The 8,323-nt window shown below is 49.1% G+C and overlaps 1 pseudogene; it reads left to right on the forward strand.

The window, feature by feature from the left end:
• Window positions 1–7,510: 7,510 nt before the first annotated feature.
• On the forward strand, window positions 7,511–7,649 carry LOC123155172 (uncharacterized; annotated as a pseudogene).
• Window positions 7,650–8,323: the final 674 nt, after the last annotated feature.

Below are 8,323 nucleotides of genomic sequence, written 5' to 3' on the forward strand. Positions count from 1 at the left end.
AGAGGCCGGCTCCTAGCAGGCGGCCCACCGCGCCCTCGGAGTTTGTGCTCCCATTTAAGAAAACGAGATGGGGTGAGGCTATAGTGTAGCCCATCCCCCCTCATATCTAGGGCCAGGCGTGGCCACAGTGCTCCGTACAGACGGATATCTCTGCGTGTACGTGGCACTGCTGCCACTCCATCCCTAACGTCCCTGCTGGCAGGCAAGGCCCTGTTCCCGTGACGACCTGTCGGTACGGCCTGCAGGCGTCAGGCCCTACTGGGCAGCGAAAGCCCGGGAGTCGATGGAGGCCTGACCAGTCGGACCTGAGGGTGGCCGGCTCCTGGCAGGCGGCCCGTTCCTCCCTCGAGGTCTGCGAACCATTAACCAGACGAGACCCGGGGTGGCTACAATGATCTCCCACCAGGCGGCGAGACTGTAGCCACGCTCCCCTGAGCAAGCATGCATCATTAGCACCACGGCTACAGTAACCAGCCGCCGGCAAGACCCGCGAGAGGCGGGAGCGGCCTGTCGGCTCCGTGCTGGACCAGTCGGTGAGCCCAGCAGCCGGCGGAGAAGCCGGCGACCAGAGACACTGACAGCTGGGTCCTACACCTGGCGAGATTACCATTGTACCCCTGGGGGGTAGGACTATATAAACCCCCCAGGGCACCCATGCAAAGGGTGCCGAACCTGTTAGAACTAGACTCATACCTAGAGGAAGGAGAGAGCGTGCCTGCCTTCTTCTACCTCTAGCATACAATTCGAGGAGCACCATTGTACTCACTAGTGCCTTAGTGATCATGCGGAGACCTCGCAGAGCAGGACTAGGGGTGTTATCTCCTAGGAGAGCCCCGAACCTGGGTAAAGTATGCCGGTGTTCGTGTCTATGCCTCATCCCGCTTCCAGGCACATGTGAAGTTCTATTCGTTCCCACCATGATAAGCCATTCGTTGGCATATGGTGCACCCAACCCCCGACACTCGTAGAGCTGCAGGAACTCCGCGGAGTCGGGGTTGCCGTCGTAGCGAGGTGGCAGATCCAGCTTGAACTTGCCCGGCCAAGCGACGCTACGTAGCTCAGGCGTGAAGGCGCGGCAGCCTGCCATGGTCACCGGGAATCTGCGCTGGTAGAGAACTTGTCCTTGATGAGGTCCGCGCACCGCTGCCACAGGCGGCACGTGGTTTTGCCGTGCTGGCGCAGGGAGCGCGGGGGCGTTTTCTTGCGGCCGAGGGACTTGTTGGCATCTTCTTTCTTCTTGCGCGGGCGCCGGACGTGGCAGGTCGTGCCGTGGGGCTGCGCGCGTGGGCGCCAAGACTCCATCTTGGGGTAGAGGTGGTGGAAGCGCTTCGTGGGCCACGCTGCCCGCGGCTGGCGGAGGGCGAGGTGGCGAGTGGGACGGCGCAGGTGATACGTCCCCAGCGTATCTATAGTTTTTGATTGCTCCATGCTATTATATTATTTGTTTTGGATGTTAATGGGATTTATTTTACACTTTTATATCATTCTTGGGACTAACCTATTAACCGGAGGCCCAGCCCAAATTGTTGTTTTTTGCCTATTTCAGTGTTTCGCAGAAAAGGAATATCAAATGAAGTCCAAATGGAATGAAACCTTTGGGAACGTGACTTTCTCAATAAACGTGATCCAGGAGACTTGGAGTGGGCGTCAAGAAACAATCAAGGAGGCCACGAGGTAGGGGGCGCGCCCTCCACCCTCGTGGGCCCCTCGTTGCTCCACCGACCTACTTCTTCCTCCTATATAAGTCCACGTACCCTGCAAACATCCAGGAGCACCACGAAAACCTAATTCCACCGTTGTAACCTTCTGTACCCGAGAGATCCCATCTTGGGGCCTTTTCCGGAGCTCCGTCGGAGGGGGCATTGATCATGGAGGGCCTCTACATCAACTCCATGGCCTCTCCGGTGATGTGTGAGTAGTTTACTTCAGACCTTCGAGTCCATAGCTAGTAGCTAGATGGCTTCTTCACTCTCTTTGGATCTCAATACAAAGTTCTCCTTGATTCTCTTGGAGATCTATTCGATGTAATCTTCTTTTGCGGTGTGTTTGTCGAGATCCAATGAATTGTGGGTTTATGATCCAAATTATCTATGAATAATATTTGATTCTTCTCTGAATTCTTTTATGCATGATTGGTTTATCTTTGCAAGTCTCTTCGAATTATCAGTTTGGTTTGCCCTACTATATTGATCTTTCTTGCAATGGGAGAAGTGCTTAGCTTTGGGTTCAATCTTGCGGTGCTCGATCCCAGTGACAGTAGGGGAAATGACACGTATTGTATTGTTGCCATCGAGGATAAAAAGATGAGGTTTATATCATATTGCATGAGTTTATCCCTCTACATCATGTCATCTTGCTTAAGGCGTTACTTTGTTCTTATGAACTTAATACTCTAGATGCATGCTGGATAGCGGTCGATGTGTGGAGTAATAGTAGTAGATGCAGAATCGTTTCGGTCTACTTGTCGCGGATGTGATGCCTATATACATGATCATGCCTAGATATTCTCATAATTATTCGCTTTTCTATCAATTGCTCAACAGTAATTTGTTTACCCACCATAATACTTATGCTATCTTGAGAGAAGCCACTTGCGAAACCTATGGGGCCTGGGTCTATTCTCCATCATACAAGTTTCCAATCTATTTTATTTTGCAATCTTTACTTTCAATCTATATCATAAAAATACCAAAAAAATTATCTTATTATTATTATCTCTATCAGATCTCACTCTCGCAAGTGGTCGTGAAGGGATTGACAACCCCTTTATCACATTGGTTGTGAGGTTCTTATTTGTTTGTGTAGGTACAAGGTGACTCACGCGTGGTCTCCTACTGGATTGATACCTTGGTTCTCAAAACTGAGGGAAATACTGATGCTGCTTTACTGCATCACCCTTTCCTCTTCAAGGGAAACCCAACGCAGTGCTCAAGAGGTAGCAGTAGGGGAGCCCCCTGCGGCGCTGACAAGCTCGGTGATGCGGTCGAGACAGTCCTTGTAGAGGTCGTCGATTGGGCGATAGCGCAGGAGCTCGCGCGCCATGCACAGAGCGGCCTGCGCATCCACGGGAGCGTGACGAGCATGGGACGACGAACCAGCCGGGGTCAGCGATGGAGTGGCAGTGCGGCCGTCCTGCTGCACTAAGGGGTGCAGCGAGGATGCTTGCTACTCATTCCCCGCCGGGCCGGTGGCGGCGTTGGCGGCAGGCGATGGAGAACGATGGGGCGGCCCGCTGACGGGAGCCGTCTGAGCAACATGGGTAGGGAGGGCAGCCCGGCGCTCAGCGCGAGCGCGGCGAGCGTCCGACATGGAGACGATGAGACAACAGGATGCGGAGCGACGAAAGGGAAGCTTCGGCGCACACCTACCTGGCGTGCCAAATGTCGGATCACGGGTTCCGGCAAAACCCTCAAGGTTCGAACACTTGGGTGCGTGCGAAGATCTCCCCCTACCGATCCACGCCCTAACTCAGCTAAGATCTTACGAACTAACTCGACGAACTCGCAACACAAAGGACACAAGATTTATACTGGTTTGGGCCACCGTTATGGTGTAATACCCTACTCCAGTGTGGTGTGGTGGACTGTCTCTTGGGTTGAGGGTGAATGGTACAAGGGGAGAACAGCCTCCTGAGGAGAGGTGTGCTTGTGCTTGGTGAACTTGTGGTTGTCCTGGTCTCTCTTGGCCAGACCGATAGATCGATCCCCTAGCTACGGTGGTGGCTAGTCCTATTTATAGGGGCCCTGGTCCTCTTCCCAAATATTGAGCGGGAAGGCAGCCAACAGCGGCCAATTTGAAAGGGGACATCTAGTACAGCTTATCCTGACAAAAGTAGTCTTCGCCTGCCAAAGGCTCTGGTGGTGACGCCGTCTTGGGCTCCACGGTGACCTCCGTCTTGCCGTCCTTCTGGTCTTGGTATTGTTGCACTAATATGGAAACCTTTCCTTGACGCCTCGGTACTCCACGCCTGCGCCTACTTCCTTAGCATCGAAGAGGAAATAAGGACATTGTGCATGCTGGCGCCCGCCTGGTCTTGGTCGTCATGGCTCACGTCACTAGAACCTCGCAAGGTTCGCTTGGCCTTGAACTCTCCACCCCTTGTGAGCCAGACTGGTGAGGCCGCCCCTGAGGAGGTTTTGTGTCGCTCGCCTCGCGAGGCTTGGCCCCTCGCGAGGGTCTTGAGTCCTTCCTGGTGAAGGTGGGTCGTACGGGCACGCTCGCAGAACCACGCCATGGGCCGGAGGCAGGCAAGTCTGGGGACCCTCGTTCCCAGAACACCGACAGACATATTAAAGGGGTTGTCAATCTCTTTCGGGTAAGGGTGCCAGAAATTGGCAAAACAGACGTGAATAAATTGTAGTAGATTGATAGATTGGATGCAAGATAAAATAAATAAGAATAAATTGCAGCAAGGTATTTTTGTATTTTTTGGTTTAATATATATGAAAATAAAAAGAAAATAAAATAGACCGCGAAGGCAAACAATATGAGAAAGAGAACCGGGGCCCGTAGGTTTCACCAGTAGCTTCTCTCGAGAAAAATAGCTAACGGTGGGTAAACGAATTACTGTTGGGCAACTGATACAACTTCATATAATCATGACGTTATCCAGGCAATGATCACTATGTAGGCATCATGTCCAAGATTAGTAGACCGAGTCATGCCTGCATCTACTACTATTACTCCACACATCGACCGTTGTCTAGCATGCATCTAGTGTATTAAGTTCATGGAGAAATGGAGCAATGCAATAAGAACGATGACATGATGGAGACAAGATCTATCTATGTAGAGATAGACCCCATCATTTTATCCTTAGTAGCAACGATACATACGTGTCAGTTCCCCTTCTGCCACTGGGATCAAGCGTCGTAAGATCTAACATAAAAATCTAAAAAATTAGGAAGACCTGGGCAATTTGTATATTAATCTTCTGCAAAAAAGATTGGTATTTTATCACGCTCTAATTAAAAATGAGAATTGTTTTCGTGAGCGCAGAAGTTTTTGTTTTTCAGCAAGATCAAACAACTATCACCCAAGAAGATCCTAAAGGCTTTACTTGGCACAAACACTAATTAAAACACAAAAAACACAATTATAACAGTAGCATAATTGTGCAAGCACTCAAGAACAGAAAGCAAAAAAGAAAAAATAAATTTTATTCATTAGGTTGCCTACCAACAAGCGCTATAGTTTTACGCCCTTAGCTAGGCATAAAGCAAGGATCTAAGTTTTGTCATCCTTCTTCTTAATTCCTTTAGAGGTGTTTTCATCATGGGTTTTTGTAAAAACAACATAAAACATATTATCCATAGAAACCTTAGCATTATTAAGTTGCCCATTATCATAACCACGTTGATTTCCGGCAACAATCCAAGAGTAATGTTGATTAACATTATTGAAAACTTGTTGGATTACATCTAGAATGGTACTACCTTTTTAAGATTCTCATCAAAGATTTTATTATCCCCAAGCATATGTCTTAACGCATAATCGCTATTGTAAAGAATTTCATCTATCACGGGCTTTTCACGATTCATACCAGAAAAGTCAATGATTTCCCTAGCTTCCCGTATTATCTAGTCAAACTCGTTCATAAGAACGAGCGTGGCCAACTTTTTAATTTTAGGGTTCTTCATGACTGGAAGCTCAAAAATATGAGAAAATTGCAACAAGGTATAATAGGTATAAAAATAAAAGGCAAATAAAATAGATTGTGAAGGCTAAATAATATGAGAAAGAGACCCGGGGGCCGTAGGTTTCACTAGTGGCTTCTCTCGAGAAAAATAGCAAGCGATGGGTAAATGAATTACTATTGGGAAATTGATAGAACTTCATATAATCATGACGATATCTAGGCAATGATCATTATATAGGCATCATGTCCAAGATTCGCATATCGACTCTTGTCTGCATCTACTACTATTACTTTACACATCGACTGCTATCCAGCATGCATATAGTGTATTAAGTTCAGGGAGAAATGGAGTAATGCAATAATAATGATCACATGATGTAGACAAGATCTAATATGTAGAGATAGACCCATCGCTTTATCCTTAGTAGCAACGATACATACGTGTCGGTTCCCCTTCTGTCACTGGGATCAAGCACCGTAAGATCGAACCCACTACAAAGCACCTCTTCCCATTGCAAGATAAACAGATAAAGTTGGCCAAACAAAACCCAAATATCGGAGGAGAAATACGAGGCTATAAGAAATCATGCATATAAGAGATCAAAGAAGATTCAAATAACTTTCATGGATAAAAAGATAGATATGATCGTAAACTCAAATTTCATCCGATCCCAACAAACACACCGCAAAAAGAGTTATATGATATGGATCTCCAAGAGGCCATTATATTGAGAATCAAATGAGAGAGAGGACGCCATCTAGCTACTAACTACGGACCCGAAGGTCCACAAAGAACTACTCACGCATCATCGGAGAGGCACCAATGGAAGTGGTGAACCCCTCCGTGATGGTGTCTAGATTGGATCTGGTGGTTCTGGACTCTGCGGCGACTGGAATTGATTTTCGTCAACTCCCCTAGGGTTTCTGGAATATTGGGGTATTTATAGAGCAAAGAGGCGGTTCAGGGGGCACCCGAGGTGGGCACAACCCACTAGGGCGCGCCTGGGCCTCCTAGTGCGCCCTGGTGGGTTGTGCTCCCCTCGGAGCACCCCTAGGTGCTTCTTCGGCCCATTGGTTGTCTTCTGGTCCAAAAACAATCTCCAAAAAGTTTCGCTGCATTTGGACTCTGTTTGGTATTGATTTCCTGCGATGTAAAAAACATGCAGAAAACAACAACTGACACTTGGCACTATGTCAATAGGTTAGTACCAAAAAATGATATAAAATGACTATAAAACATCCAAGATTGATAATATAACAACATGGAACAATCAAAAATTATAGATACGTTGGAGTCGTATCACACGCACGCGTCCCTGTGATGATGCATATGCTTCCACATCTCTAGTTCTTTCATGGTAATCAGAGCCATCCCCGAGCTCATCCATGGTAGTGTCTTCAAGTTCCTTCCCATCCTCGCCATTTGTTCACGCCACCATCGAGAAGTTCACGAAGGGCAACCAAGCGCTATGGCAAGCGACGGTGCCCTCGGCCATCCGGGGAGCGCATATGGCCAAGTACCTCGACGTCGAGCAGCCACCACCACCCATGCAGATCGACGTGACCTCATCTGATGGCAAGACGATGGCGAAGGTGCCGAACCCTGAGTTCCAAACCTGGTATGCACAAGACCAACAAGTCTTCTCCTATCTCTCGACGAAACTTCCTTGTGAGATAGCCATCCAGGTCGCTTCGTGCCACACCTCGGCTGAGCTCTGTAACACTATTGAAGGGATGCTTGCATCTCACACCCGTTCCCAGAGCAGCAACGTTCGGATCGCCCTCGCCAACCTGCAGAAGGGCAACTCCTCCATCACCGACTACATCGGGAAGATCAAGTCCCTCTGCGACGAACTGATCACCATAGGGAAGTGGGTGGACGAGGACGACATCGTCTCCCACATCTTGGCCGGGCTCGATGAAGATTTCGACCCGGTGGTGTCCACCATGTGTTCCCGGGAGGAGCCGGTGATCGTGGCCGAGCTGTTTTCACAACTGCTAAGCTTCGAAACGAGGCTAAATCTTCGGGGCGGAGGGTCGCAATCCTTTGCCAATGCCGCTACTTGAGGCCGCAGACACGGCGGTGGCGGTGGTGATCGCAGCCACAAACAAGGCAGGAATGGTGGTGACCGCGATGGCTACTCCAAACCAGGAGGTCGCGGCGGCGGCGGCGGACACAACGGCAACAACGGCGGTGGCAGGGGCAACTACAACAACAACCATATGCCTCCGCCTCTAGGGTCCAGTGCCAGATCCGTGGCAAGATGGGCCACTTAGCCTGGAAGTGCTGGAAGCGCTACGACGAATCCTACCAAGGTGTGGAGGAGAAGTTGGCCAACCTTGCTGCACCATAGTATGGGGTGGACACCAACTGGTACTTGGACATGGTGCTACCGACCACATCACGGGAGATCTGGAAAAGCTGACCGTGCATGACCGCTACACTGGGAACGAGCAGATTCATACTGCTAGTGGATCAGGTATGGTTATTAAACGCATTGGTCATTCAGCTATTCACACTCCTGACCGTGATCTTCATCCAAAACAACATTCTTCATGTACCTCAAGCCATAAAAAGTCTAATTTCCGCTAGCCGCCTTGCTGTTGATAATGATTCTTTTGTTGAAATTCATCCCTATTCTTTTCTTGTCAAGGAACGGGGAACGAAGAAGATGCTCCTTCAAG

Source organism: Triticum aestivum, chromosome 7A, assembly GCF_018294505.1.
Source record: "Triticum aestivum cultivar Chinese Spring chromosome 7A, IWGSC CS RefSeq v2.1, whole genome shotgun sequence".
Classification (NCBI taxonomy): domain Eukaryota; kingdom Viridiplantae; phylum Streptophyta; class Magnoliopsida; order Poales; family Poaceae; genus Triticum; species Triticum aestivum.